The 15,386-nt window shown below is 37.7% G+C and overlaps 1 long non-coding RNA gene across 1 annotated transcript in view; it reads left to right on the top strand.

The window, feature by feature from the left end:
• The window catches only part of LOC113613480 (uncharacterized), a 68,348-nt gene that overhangs the window by 32,286 nt on the left and 20,676 nt on the right, over positions 1-15,386 (top strand). The window contains exon 2 of the long non-coding RNA XR_003430271.1: positions 14,015-14,180. This is a non-coding gene — a long non-coding RNA (uncharacterized LOC113613480). The remainder of the gene's footprint in view (positions 1-14,014; positions 14,181-15,386) is intronic.

The raw sequence follows: 15,386 nt of genomic DNA, 5'->3' as shown, positions 1-15,386 counted from the left end.
GTAGAGTGAGAAAAGCAGACATCCCAGAACTAAGTCATGGAGCACCACAATATTTAGAGGTCAGAAATGCTGTCATAACAAATCGCTATAAATTGGTGGCTTAAAAGAACATAAATATATTCTCTCACAGTTCTGGAGGCTAGAAGTCTGAAATCAAAGTGTTGGCAGAGTCATGCTTCCACTGAAGGCTCTTGGGAAGAATCCTTTGCCTCTCTCAGCTTCTGGTTTGCTCCTGGCAATCCTTAGTGTTCCTTGGCTTATATACCTGCCATCGTTCCAATCTCTGCCTCTATTGCCACGTGGCTTTCTTCCCTATGTTTATATGTACAAGTTTTCCTCTCTTTTCTCTCATAAAAGTATCAGTCATTGGATTAAGGGCCCACTCTAATCCAGTATGACTCATCTTTTGGATTCCACATATAAGTGAAATTATACAATATTTGTCTTTGTTTGACTTATTTCACTTATCATAATACCCTCTAGGTCCATCCATGTTGTCCAAATGGCAAGATTTCATTCTTTATGGCTAATTTTCCATTTTATATACATAAAATATATATACACACACACACACACATTTTTAAAAAGTAGACAAATCCACAATCACTGTCAGATTTGAATATCTCTCTCTCTCTCTCTCTCTCTCAGTAACTGATAGAAAAGAGGACAAAGAATAATTAAGGATATATTAGATTTGAAGAAACTCAATCTAATCGGACATGTATAGAATACTAAATACTGCATCCAACAACTGCAAGAGACATATTCTTTTTAAGCCCACACATAACATATACTAGTTAGATCACATATTGGTGCATGAAGCAAATCTTAACAAATTTCAAAGTACTGAAATCACAGAATGTTTACTTATCCCATATAACTATGTGCAGCTCTATGCCAATTATATCTCAATAAAGTTGTGTTACAAAAAATTAACTTTAGGGGCTTCCCTGGTGGCACAGTGGTTCGGACGCGGGTTCGTGCCCTGGTCCGGGAGGATCCCACGTGCCGTGGAGAGGCTGAGCCCGTGAGCCATGGCCGCTGGGCTTGCGCATCCAGAGCCTGTGCCCCACGGCGGGAGAGGCCACGGCAGTGAGAGGCCCGCGTACCGAAAAAAAAAATAATAATAATTAATTTTATATAAAATGGTACAGTTAGTACCCATTATGTATATTGAGGTATCAAGAAGAAAATTCTCTCTTCCTTAACAAATTCAGAATGGGGAGCATATTATATAAGTTATACAATAAAATAATTCACATTTTAGTTTGTAATATGAATATCAAAAAACTAATTTTTGAATAGATGTCACCAGAACAGTACAATATGATTAATGATAGTAAAACTTCTAAAATTCTGAAATATTTTTGAATGAGAAATAAAACAAGGGAAACATCAAGCTGGTTGACTACAATTTTACAAGTTTTCTTGCAGCCACACAGTCATTTTGATTCACAAAGCTACCTTCCCTGGTTCAGTTCTATTACAGTGAAGGGTTCTGGATTAAAAAGCAAAACTTCCATGTCCAGGAGATGTTCTGTATTAATTAACACAATTCAGTTGAACGTGTCAATAAATAAGTTACTACAACCTTCTTCCGTAACAGGAAATAACACAAATCCAAGCAGTAATACTTTTTCTTTTTTTTTTTCAATTACAAAAAAATGGTGTATTAGATAAAAATTGAGGGGAAAAACAACCCATAATTCTCCATTATCCCCCATCCCCACACAAGCAGTGTTATTTTGGAATTACTACTTTCCAGTTTGTCCATATGCATATAGATTTTCACTTTACCCGTAATGAGTGTACAAGTTTTTATATTTAAACTTTGTTCAATATATTCCAAGTTTTTACAGAGTTGTTCTAATTATACTTTTCTTAAAGGCTGCATAAATACTAATTCCCACTGATGTGTTAATTAGTCATTCGAGTTGGGTATTTGGGTTCGACACTAAAGCTAAATGTTTGGGTTACTCCATGGTTCCCTGTTACACTTACTGTTATACCTGTATAGATCTTTTAAAGTTTATTCTTCTCTCAAGCTGTTTCCTTAGGATAAATTATCCAATATTGGGAATAAGTGGGTATAAACATTTTTCGGGCTCCTGAAATATATTACGATAGTACTTTTCTAAAAGGAAGAAATCAAAGTGCAAGATTGCTAATAGTACATATGGGTGTCCACTTCAAAACAACCATACTAGCAGTGGGTGTTAACTTTAAGTAAATAACATTTTAAATTCAATTTAAAATTTACCCCAGGACAAATTCATCAATGATTTACATACTTTGGAGGATCTTTCACTTACCATCTTGTCTGTTGCTTCAGGAATTATTCTTTCATGGAAGTTTACTAATGTCTGATCATGAAATCATTTTATATTTCTTTTTTAAGTCCTTAAGTTCTGTTTAAACATTCTTAAACCATTATAAGGAAAGTACATCATTCCATTATCAGAGAGCAGCTTAACTTAGAAACGATGAATCAGAGAGGGTTGACATGGAAACCAAATTACATAATGGCAAGTAAATACCTAATTGGTGGGCTCTGAAGTCAATTCCTCACCGCATTCCCCCAATCTCATTGTTTTTTCTTTAATTGGGGTATAATTGCTTTACAACGTTGTGTTAGTTTCTGCTGTACAATGAAGAAAATCAGATAATATGGGTACATACATCCCCTCCCTCTTGGACCTCTCATGCCCCGGCATCCCACCCTTCTACGTCATCACAGAGCACTGAGCTGAGCTGAGCTTCCTGTGCTTTATGGCAGGTTCCCATTAGCTATCTGTTTTACACATGGTAGTATATATATGTCAATCCTAATCTCCCAATTCGTCCCACCCTGCCCTTCCCCTCCATATCCACATTTCCATTCTCTACATCTGTGTCTCTATTTCTGCCCTGCAAACCACTTCATCAGTACCATTTTTCTAGGTTCCACATATACACGTTAATATATGATATCTGTTCTTCTCCTTCTTAGTTTACTGTGTAGGACAGTCTCTAGATCCATCCACATCTCTACAAATGACCCAATTTCGTTCCTTTTTATGGCTGAGTAATATTTCATTGTATATATGTACCATATCTTCTTGATCCATTTGTCTGTCGATGGGCATTTAGGTTGCTTTCATGACCTGGCTATTGTAAATAGTGCTGCAGTGAACATTGGGGTGCATGTGTCTTTTTGAATTACAGTTTTCTCTGGGTATATGCCCAGTTGTGGGATTGCTGGGTCATATGGTAGTTCTATTTTTAGTTTTTAAGGAACCTCCATACTGTTCTCCATAGTGGCTGTATCAATTTACACTACTGCCAACAGTACAAAAGGGTTTCCTTTTCTGCACACCCTCTCCAGCATTTGTTGTTTTTAGATTTTCTGATGATGCCCATTCTAACTAGTGTGAGGTGATACCTCACTGTAGTTTTGATTTGCATTTCTCTAATAATTAGTGATGTTGAGCGGCTTTTCATGTGCTTCTTGGACATCTGTATGTCTTCTTTGGAGAAATGTCTATTTAGGTCTTCTGCCCATTTTTGGATTGGGTTGTTTGTTTTTTTAATATTGAGCTGCATGAGCTGTTTATATATTTGGGAGATTAATCCTTTGTCCGTTGATTCGTTTGCAAATATTTTCTCCAATTCTGACGGTTGTCTTTTTCTCTGGTTTGTTGTTTCCTTTGCTTTGCTAAAGCTTTTAAATTTCATTAGGTCCCATCTATTTTTGTTTTTATTTCCATTACTCTAGGAGGCGGATCAAAATATATCTTGCTGTGATTTATGTCAAAGAGTGTTCTTCCTATGTTTTCCTCTAAGAGTTTTATAGTGTCCAGTCTTACATTTAGGTCTCTAATCCATTTTGAGTTTATTTTTGTGTATGGTGTTAGGGAGTGTTCTAATTTCATTCTTTTACATGTAGCTATCCAGTTTTCCCAGCACCACTTATTGAAGAGACTGTCTTTTCTCCATTGTATATCCTTACCTCCTTTGTCAGGGATTAGTTGACCACAGGTGCGTGGGTTTATCTCTAGGCTTTCTATCCTGTTCCATTGATACATATTTCTGTTTTTGTGCCAGTACCATACTGTCTTGATTACTGTAGCTGTGTAGTATAGTTTGAAGTCAGGGAGTCTGATTCTTCCAGCTCCGTTTTTTCCCCTAAAGACTGCTTTGGCTATTTGGGGTCTTTTGTGTCTCCATACAAATTTTAAGATTTTTTGTTCTAGTTCTGTAAAAAAATGCCATTGGTAATTTGATAGGGATTGTATTGAATTTGTAGATTGTTTTGTGTAGTATAGTCATTTTCACAATATTGATTCTTCTAATCCAAGAACATGGTATATCTCTCCATCTGTTGGTATCATCTTTAATTTCTGTCATCAGTGTCTTATAGTTTTCTGCATACAGGTCTTTTGTCTCCCTAGGTAGGTTTATTCCTAGGTATTTTATTCGTTTTGTTGCAATGGTAAATGGGAGTGTTTCCTTAATTTCTCTTTCAGGTTTTTCATCATTAGTGTATAGGAATGCAAGAGATTTCTGTGCATTAATTTTGTGTCCTGCAACTTTACAAAATTCATTGATTAGCTCATTAGTGATTTTCTGGTGGCATCTTTAGGATTCTCTTACAGTATCATGTCATCTGCAAACAGTGACAGTTTTACTTCTTTTCCAATTTGTATTCCTTTTATTTCTTTTCCTTCTCTGATTGCTGTGGCTAGGACTTCCAAAACTATGTTGAATAACAGTGGAGAGAGTGGACATCCTTGTCTTGTTCCTGATCTTAGAGGGAATGCTTTCAGTTTTTCACCATTGAGAATGATGTTTGCTGTGGGTTTGTCGTGTATGGCCTTTATTTTGTTGAGGTAGTTTCCCTCTATGCCCACTTTCTGGAGAGTTTTTTTATCATAAACTGGTGTTGAATTTTGTCAAAAGCTTTTTCTGCATCTACTGAGATGATCATATGGTTTTTATTCTTCAATTTGTTAATATGGTGTATCACATTGATTGATTTGCGTATATTGAAGAATCCTTGCATCCCTGGGATAAATCCCACTTGATCATGGTTTATGATCCTTATAATGTGTTGTTGGATTCTGTTTCCTAGTATTTTGTTGAGGATTTTTGCATCTATATTCATCAGTGATATTGGTTTGTAATTTTCTTTTTTTGTAGTATCTTTGTCTGGTTTTGGTATCAGGGTGATGGTGGCCTCATAGGATGAGTTTGGGAGTGTTCCTTCCTCTGCAATTTTTTGGAAGTTTGAGAAGGACGGGTGTTAGCTCTTCTCTAAATGTTTGACACAATTCACCTGTGAAGCCATCTGGTCCTGGACTTTCGTTTGTTGGAAGATTTTTAATCACGGTTTCAATTTAAGTGCTTGTGATTGGTCTGTTCATATTTTCTATTTCTTCCTGATTCAGTCTCGGAAGGTTATACCTTTCTAAGAGTTTGTCCATTTCTTCCAGATTGTCCATTTTATTGGAATAGAGTTGCTTGTAGTAGTTTCTTATGATGCTTTGTGTTTTGCGTGTCTGTTGGAACTTCTGCTTTTCCAATTCTAACTTTATTGATTTGAGTCCTCTCACTCTTTTTTCTTGGTGAGAGTGGCTGAAGGTTTATCAATTTTGTTTATCTTCTCAAAGAACCAGCTTTTAGTTTTATTGATCTTTGCTATTGTTTTGTTTCTATTTCATTTATTTCTGCTCTGATATTTATGATTTCTTTCCTTCTACTAACTTTGGGTTTGGTTTTTTCTTCTTGCTCTATTTCCTTTAGGGGTGAAGTTACATTTTTTTATTTGAGATTTTTCTTGTTTCTTGAGGTAGGCTTGTATTGCTATAAATCCCTCTTAGAACTGCTTTTGCTGCATCACATAGGTTTTGGATTGTCGTGTTTTCATTCTCATTTATCTCTAGGTATTTTTTAATTTCCTATTTGATTCCTTCAGTGATCTCTCGGTTATTTAGTAGTGTATTGTTTAGCCTCCATGTGTTTGTGTTTTTTACCTTTTTTTCCCTGTAATTGATTTCTAATCTCATAGCGTTGTGGTCAGAAAAGATCCTTGATACGATTTCAATTTTCTTAAATTTACTGAGGCTTGATTTGTGACCCAAGATGTGATCTATCCTGGAAAATGTTCTGTGCGCACTTGAGAAGAAAGTGTAATCTGCTGTTTTTGGATGGAATGTCCTATAAATATCAATTAAATCTATCTGGTCTATTGTGTCATTTAAAGCTTGTGTTTCCTTAGTAATTTTCTGTTTGGATGATCTGTCCATTGATGTAAGTGAGGAGTTAAAGTCCCCCACTATTTTTGTGTTACTGTCAATTTCCTCTTTTATAGCTGTTCACAGTTGCCTTATGTATTGAGGTGCTCCTATGTTGGGTGCATATATAGTTATACCTGTTATATCTTCTTCTTGGATTGATCCCTTGATCATTATGTAGTGTCCTTCCTTGTCTCTTGTAACATTCTTTATTTTAAAGCCTATTTTATCTGATATGAGTATTGCTACTCCAGCTTTCTTTTGATTTCCATTTGCATAGAATATCTTTTTCCATCCCCTTACTTTCAGTCTGTATGTGTCCCTAGGTCTAAATTGGGTCTCTTATAGACAGCATATATATGGGTCTTGTTTTTGTATCTATTCAGCGAGCCTGTGTCTTTCGGTTGGAGCATTTAATCCATTCATGTTTAAGGTAATTATCGATATGTATGTTCCTATGACCATTGTCTTAATTGTTACGGGCTGGTTTTTGTAGGTCCTTTTCTTCTCTTGTGTTTCCCACTTAGAGAAGTTCCTTTAGCATTTGTTTTAAAGCTGGTTTGGTGGTGCTGAATTCTCTTAGCTTTTGCTTGTCTGTACAGCTTTTGATTTCTCTGTCAAATCTGAATGAGATCCTTGCCGGGTACAGTAATCTTGGTTGTAGGTTCTTCCCTTTCATCACTTTAAATATATCATGCCACTCCCTTCTGGCTTGTAGAGTTTCTGCTGAGAAATCAGCTGTTAACTTCATGGGAGTTCCTTTATATGTTATTTGTCATTTTTCCCTTGTTGCTTTCAGTAATTTTTTTTGTCTTTAAGTTTTGTCAATTTGATTACTATGTGTCTCGGCATGTTTCTCCTTGGGTTTATCCTGTATGGGACTCACTGCGCTTCCTAGACTTGGGTAGCTATTTCCTTTCCCATATTAGGGAAGTTTTTGACTATAATCTCTTCAAATATTTTCTTGGGTCCTTTCTCTCTCTCTTCTCCTTCTGGGACCCCTATAATGCAAATGTTGGTGTGTTTAATGTTGTCCCAGAGTTCTCTTAGGTTGTCTTCATTTCTTTCCATTCTTTTTTCTTTATTCTGTTCCGCAGCAGTGAATTCCACTATTCTGTCTTCCAGGTGACTTATCCATTCTTCTGTCTCAGTTATTCTGCTATTGATTCCTTCTAGTATATTTTTCATTTCAGTTATTTTCCATCTCTGTTTGTTCTTTAATTCTTCTGTGTCTTTGTTAAACATTTCTTGAATCTTCTAGATCTTTGCCTCCAGTCTTTTCCCGAGGTCCTGGATCATCTTCACTATCATTATTCTGAATTCTTTTTCTGGAAGGTTGCCTATCTCGACCTCATTTAGTTGTTTTTCTGGGGTTTTATCTTGTTTGTTCATCTGGTACATAGCCCTCTGCCTTTTCATCTCGTCTTTCTGTGAATGTGGTTTTTGTTCCACAGGCTGCAGGATTGTAGTTCTTCTTGCTTCTGCTGTCTGCCCTGTGGTGGATGAGGCTATCTAAGAGGCTTGTGCAAGTTTCTTGATGGGAGGGACTGGTGGTGGGTAGAGCTGGGTGTTTCTCTGGTGGGCAGAGCTCAGTAAAACTTTAATCTGCTTGTCTGCTGATGGGTTGGGCTGGGTTCCCTCCCTGTTGGTTGTTTGGCCTGAGGTGACCCAACATTGGAGCCTACCCAGCTGTTTCATGGGGCTAATGGAGGACTCTGGGAGGGCTCACACCAACGAGTACTTCCCAGAACTTCTGCTGCCAGTGTCCTTATCCTCACGGTGAGGCACAGCCATCCCCCACCTCTGCAGGAGACCCTCCAACACTAGCAGGTAAGTCTGGTTCAGTCTTCTATGGGGTCACTGCTCATTCCCCTGGGTCCCAATGTGCACGCTACTCTGTGTGTGCCCTCCAAGAGTGGAGTCTCTGTTTCCCCCAGTCCTGTCAAAGTCTTGTAATCAAATCCTGCTAGCTTTCAAAGTCTGATTCTCTAGGAATTCCTCCTCCCGCTTCCAGACCCCCAGGTTGGGAAGCCTGACATGGGGCTCAGAACCTTCACTCCAGTGGGTGGACTTCTGTGGTATGAGCGTTCTCCAGTTTGTGAGTCACCCACCCAGCAGTTACAGGATTTGATTTTATTCTGATTGCACCCCTCCTACCATCTCATTGTGGCTTCTCCTTTGTCTTTGGATGTGGGGTATCTTTTTTGGTGAGTTCCAGTGTCTTCCTGTTGATGATTGTTCAGCAGTTTAGTTGTGATTCCGGTGCTGTCACAAGAGGGAGTGAGAGCACATCCTTCTGCTCTGCCATGTTGAACCAATCTTTCAAAATCAGTTTTCTTTTTTGTGGTATCTTTGTCTGGTTTTGGTATCAGGGTGATGGTGGCCTTGTAGAACAAATTTGGGAGTGTTCCCCCCTCTGCAATTTTTTGAAAGAGTTGAGAAGGATAGGTGTTAGCTCTTCTGTATATGTTTGATAGAATTCACCTGTGAAACCATCTGGTCCTGGACTTTTGTTTGTTGGAAGATTTTTAATTACAGTTTCAATTTCATTACTTGTGATAGGTCTGTTTATATTTTCTAATTCTTCCTGGTTCAGTCTTGGAAAATTGTACCTTTGCCAGAATTTGTCCATTTCTTCTAGGTTGTCCATTTTATTGGCATATAGTTGTCATAGTCTCTTATAATCCTTTGTATTTGTGCAGTGTCAGTTGTGATTTCTCCTTTTTCATTTCTAATTTTATTGATTTGCATCCTCTTTCTTTTTTTCTTGATGAATCTGGCTAAAGGTTTATCAATTTTGTTTATCTTTTCAAGGAACCAACTTTTAGTTTTATTGATCTTTGCTATTGTTTTCTTTGTTTCTATTTCATTTATTTCTGCTCTGATCTTTATGATTTCTTTCCTTCTACTGACTGGGTTTTCTTTCTTCTTCTTTCTCTAGTTGCTTTAGATGTAAGGTTAAATAGTTTATTTGAGATTTTTCTTGTTTCTTGAGGTGAGTTTGAATTGCTATAAACTTCCCTCTTAGAACTGCTTTTGCTGTGTCCCATGTGTTTTGGCTCATCGTGTTTTCGTTGTCATTTGTTTCTATGTATTACTAAATTTCCTCTTTGATTTCTTCAGTGATCTCTTGGTTATTTAGTAATACACTGTTTGGCCTCCATGCATTTGTGTTTTTTACAGTTTTTTTTCCCTGTAATTGATTTCCAATCTCGTAGCATTGTGGTCAGTAAAGATGCTTGATATGATTTCAATGTCCTGAAATTTTCCAAGGCTTGATTTGTCACTCAAGATGTGATCTATCCTGGAGAATGTTCCATGTGCACTTGAGAAGAAAGTATATTCTGCCACTTCTGGGTAGAATGTCCTCTAAATATCAATTAAATCTACCTGGTCTATTGTGTCATTTAAAGATTGTGTTTCCTTATTTATTTTGTTTGGATCATCTGTCCATTGGTGTAAGTGGGGTGTTAAAGTCCCCCACTATTATTGTGTTACTGTCAGTTTCCCCTTTTATGGCTATTAGCATTTTCCCTATGTATTGAGGTGCTCTTATGTTGGGTGCATAAATATTTATAATTGTTATGTCTTCTTCTTGGATTGATCCCTTTGATCATTATGTAGTGTCCCTCCTTATCTCTTGTAACAGTCTTTATTTTAAAGTCTATTTTATCTGATATGAGTATTGCTACTCCAGCTTTCTTTTGGTTTCTATTTGCATAGAATATCTTTTTCCATCCCCTCACTTTCTGTCTGTATGTATCCCTAAGTCTGAAGTGGGTCTCTTGTAGACAGCATATATATGGGTGTTGGTTTTGTATCCATTCAGCCAGTCTGTGTCTTTTGGTTGGAGCATTTAATCTATTTACATTTAAGGTAATTATTGATATGTATTTTCTTAATTGTTTTGGGTTTGTTTTTGTGGGTCTTTTTCTTCTCTTACATTTCCCGCCTAGAGATGTTCCTTTAGCATTTGTTGTAAAGCTGGTGTGGTGGTGCTGAATTCTCGTAGCTTTTGTTTGTCTGTAAAGCTTTCAATTGCTCCATCAAACCTGAATGAGATCCTTGCTGAGTAATCTTGGTTGTAGGTTTTTCCCTTTCATCACTTTAAATATATCCTGCCACTCCCTTCTGTCCTGCAGATTTTCTGCTGAAAAATCAGCTGATAACCTTATGGGGATTCCCTTGTATGTTATTTTTTTGGTTTTCCCTTGCTTTTAGTATTTTTTTCTTTGAATTTAATTTTTGTTAGTTTGATTAATATGTGTCTTGGTGTGTTTCTCCTAGCGATTATCCTGTATGGGACTCTCTGTGCTTCCTGGACTTGGGTGGCTATTTCCTTTTCCATGTTAGGGAAGCTTTCGACTATAATCTGTTTGAATATTTCCTCAGAACGTTTCTTTTTCTCTTCTTCTTCTGGGACCCCTATAATTCGAATGTTGGTGCACTTAGTGTTGTCCCAGAAGTCTCTGTGACTGTCCTCAATTCTTTTCATTCTCTTTTCTTCATTCTGCTCCTCAGCAGTTATTTCCACCATTCTAAGTTCCATCTCACTTATTCGTTCTTCTGCCTCAGTTATTCTGCTACTGATTCCTTCTGGTGTATTTTTCATTTGAGTTATTGTGTTGTTCATCTCTTTGTTCTTTAGTTCTTCTAGGACTTTGTTAAACATTTCTTGTATTTTCTTGATCCGTGCCTCTATTCTATTTCCAAGATTTTGGATCATCTTTACTATCATTACTCTGAATTCTTTTTCTGGTAGGTTGCCTATTTCCTTTTCATGTATTTGGTCTTGTAGGTTTTTACCTTGCTTCTTCGTGTTTAACATGTTTTTTCATCATCTCACTTTTTTTGATGGGTGGGACTGTTTCCTGTCTTACTGGTTGTTTGGCCTGAAGCTTCCAGCACTGGAGTTTGCAGGCAGTTGGGTAGATCCAGATCTTGGTACCTAGATGAGGACCTGTAGGAGACCTTACTCTGATTAATATTCCCTGGGGTCTGAGGTTCTCTGTTAGTCCAGTGGTTCGGACGCAGTGCTCCCATCGCAGGAGTTCAGGCCAGCCCCCTGACCCATGAACCAAGATCCCGCAAGCCGCACAGTGTGGCAAAAAGAAAAAAAAAAAAGCAGAACAATAACAAAAAATTAGAAAACAGATACATTAGAAAAAATAAAAATATCAATGAAACAATCAGAAAGTAAAACAGAATCACAATAGCCCCCCACAAAAAAATAAAGGGCCAGAAAAGGCCTTGGTTGTGGGGGGTGAGGAGCTTAGATGGGGGTGGGGCTTAGGGGGCCAGGGTTTAGGTGGGGAGCAGGGTCTAGGCTCCAGAATCACATGGCCAGTAAAGGCCCTGGGGGGGATGGGAGCAGGGCTAGGCTCAGCGTGGTGGGATGGGTCCCTGGAGTGCCTTTGGCCTCGGAGTGTGGTGGATGAGGCCTGAGACCTCAGCAGGCTTGCCAGGGACCGAGTGGGCAGGGGAAACACTAGCCTCGTTCCCCCACTCTGATCCTCTGATTCCCAAGGGTCCCTCCCTGTTGGCCTCTGCTCTTCCTTTACCCTCCCTCCTATGTCCCCAGGACCCACGTGGCCAGAGGGGGCCTCAGAGGGCAGAGGACCAGGCCTGGGGACCACAGCAGGCTCCCTGGGGCCCAACTGGGCAGGGGAATGCCAGCCACATTCCCTTCCAATCCCCCCAAGGGTCTCTCCCCATCCCTGTTGATCCCCTTGCAGTGAGTGGGCCTCTCCAGGCGTCGGCACCTCTCCCCTGCCCCAGCCGCCCTCAGGGGCACTGCTCCCATCCCACCTCCACTTATCCTACCCCCTTGCTCTCCCCCGTGTCCTACCCAGTCACTCAGGGGTTCCTCCTGTCCCCCTTGGGTGTCAACGTCCCCCACCAGTGTCTGGTAGGTGCCCTAGTTGTGAGGAGACACGGACTCTGCATCCTCTTACTCCGCCATCTTGCCTCCGTCCCCTCTGCTAAAAATGTCTCATTGTTTTCTTAAATGGCTCCTTTTTGTTCATGAACATAGTAAAGGTCTACTGAGTCCTAAATTTAAACAAACCAACCCTCACTCAACCATGTAGTCCCTTCAAAGCACCTTGGGGGCCCTTTTTTATAACTGCCAAAAGTGTTACAGAGTTTAACTTTTTCCTCAGTGCCTTGCTCTGTGCCACTGAAAAAGCTATTTTGAAAGTCATCAATGTGTTCTTTCTCTGTTAAAACCAGTAGTTTTTCCTCAGGCTCATAACTTGAGACCTCTATGCAACATTCATAACCATGCCTCCCACCTTTCTCACCAATCTCTCTTGTTTCCTACCATTTCCAAAGTCTGTCCTCAGCAGTATTTCTCTTCAAAAACTTTTTCCTTTGGGCATGTCAACTATTTATACAACTTAACTGTAGATGGATCCCAGATCCCAAATCCATCCTTCCCTCAAAGGACCAGATCTATATTTCCAAATTCTTGGACTATTTTCAGATTTTCTGTAGGCAAATCCAGTTTAAAAAGTCAGAAGTTAATTCTGTCCATCTCCCCCACATAAATTCCTCCATCATTGTACCTTACTAATGGCACTATCATCCTCACTCTCATTTAGGCTAGAGATCTTGCTTTTCATGTCTAATGCCCTTGTTCTTTTCCTCACTCTACAAAAGTTTGTTAAATTCCACCCTGGGAATTTTTTTATTCTGTATTCTGAATCCCACTGCCACCTCCCTAGTTCAGATCCTTTTTATGTCCTGTTTCTACTATTATAAAAGCTTCCTTGATATTTCCAAATTAATTCTTCTATAATTTTCTATTACATCATTACCATTTCAATCTTCTTAAAGGACAACTTTGACTGCATCACTTCTTTGTTCATAAACTTTTGTTTTCAAAAACTCAAAAATTAAGTATTATTATATTAGCTTGGTATGCTCCTCAACACATGCCTTGTTATCTTTCTATTCCCTGAACATGTAAACGTTGCTTTTCCTTCACCCCTCTTTTTAAATTTTCCTTTCTTGTCAAACAACCTCTGCCCTTTAAAACTTTCGGGGAAAGCTACTTATCAATTAAAACATTAGCTTTTTAATAAGTAACACTGGACTTCCCTAACAAATATACTCTCTTCCTTCCACAAAATTGTTACGGAATCCACTGTATTCTATCTTGAATTTCATTTACTTATGTGCTATGCTTGTTTATTCATATTAGACTGAAAATAATTTGCAGGTAAAAATGGCATCTTACGTAATTTTTACCCAGTACTTCCACTGACTATTCTCATTAGATACCAAATTTCATGCTGTTCAATTATTTATTGAATATTTATTATGAGCCAAGGCCATACAACTAATAAGTAATAGAACTTGAACAAAGCTCTAGTTCAAGAGTGTTGGCTTTACTAACACACTATAGAAAATGTCAAAAATCCCAAAGAAGATGTCTAAAATGTTTAAAAGAGTAAGATGTATTTTCTTCTGTACACCAACAGCAATTTGAATACATCAGTATTATTTATTAGAATATTTTATGAATATTTCTTTACATTTCTATGTTCTTCCAATTGATTGTGGATATTTGCATCTCTAGTACTTAGCACAATGCCTAACACATAGTAAGCTATCAATAATTTCATTGCATATTCAGGAAGCAGAAAAGAATCTGAGTAAAGATATTTATTAAAAGGGGATGCCTGAGAAATCAATCTAACAGAAGAAATCAACTGATTGTCTTTTCTGTCTCTTACTAGATAAAGCTTTCTCTGTTGAAATTGAGACATTGGCCTAGAAGTGACAGATTAAGCCCACAGAACTGGATACATCAATCAATGAAAAAAAATCAGCAGGAAAAACAAAGTCATGAGTGCAGTACTCCAGAGAATACCCAACACAAAACAGGATAATCTATGTGCTCAGGTGATTTTAAACCATATATACACTAGTAGAAAATGGCGTATCTGTTGAGTGTCTACCATGTGACAGGCTCTGTGTTAGATGTTAGATAATGTACCAAATGGACAGTGTATAGGTAAATAATCAAAAGCAGATGATAATGTGATAGGCGTTGGTAATTCAGTTCATTAACTACCTGGGTAATTCAATTATAATTGAAACTATTCAAGTTCTGTCTGGCTTGTTCCTATAAAACAACATTAGAAATTTGATTTTGTTCATCACTGGATTGAAAAATATGGTACCATGGATTACCAAATATATTTAAGTAATTAAGTAGGTTTTGATGGTACCTATTCTTAATCAAAGGTAAAATTAGGGGAAAACTATCTTTAAAAGCTTTACCACTTTATCAATTAATTAAACAAATAATTATTTAACATCTACTCTGTGATACATAGAGAACTAAGTGTTGAGAATAATAATAAGCCACAATTCTTTGCAAGGTTCATGTAACCGCATGGAAGAAGCCAGACATATAAACAATGATGACATTAAGTATTTTTTCTTATTAAAGACTGTCATGAAGTGGAGTCTTTCATATAATGCTGGTTTTGGAGGCCAATACCAGTATTTATGTGTTTGCCTTTGTTATAAAGCAAAAAACTCTGTATTTTAATGAATCATATTTGTATATCACTGACTACACTAAAAAAAAAAAAAAATCAATCCCATAAACTGCTGATTATATGAATAAAAAAAAAATCTATCTTCATTCCTCCCCCACATCAACACTCTTCCTATTCTCAGTGTGTCACACTTCTGTCCTCAAGCCAGACTGTCCTTTAAATAAATATTTCAGCCCAGAGTTTGCTCCTTCTGCCTAGGATGCTTCTCAAAAAATTTACAGAAAAGGTATCCACCTTCCAAAAAACTACTGGGTTGGCCAAAAGGTTTGTTCGGTTTTTTCCGTAAGATGGCTCTAGTAGCACTTAGTTGTCTTTAACTTCATTCAAAACAATTTTGTTAGATTGTATGTGACAGCTGTCATATCAGTGTGCATTTTAAAAAAGACATCAAAATTGGTGAATTTTTGTGTAGCCATTTTAAAATTGAAGACGGAAGAAAAAAGCAACTTTTTCAGCATATTATGCTGTATTATTTCAAGAAAGGTAAAAACGCAACCGAAATGCAAAAAAAGATTTGTGTAGTGTATGGAGAAGGTGTTGT

The sequence above is a fragment of the Aethalodelphis obliquidens genome, unplaced genomic scaffold (genome assembly GCF_003676395.1).
Source record: "Aethalodelphis obliquidens isolate GAN/ISIS:26980383/991018 unplaced genomic scaffold, ASM367639v1 scaffold88, whole genome shotgun sequence".
Classification (NCBI taxonomy): Eukaryota; Metazoa; Chordata; class Mammalia; order Artiodactyla; family Delphinidae; genus Aethalodelphis; species Aethalodelphis obliquidens.
Note: the sequence above shows the minus strand (reverse complement) of the source record. Positions and strands in the feature narration are given on the sequence as shown.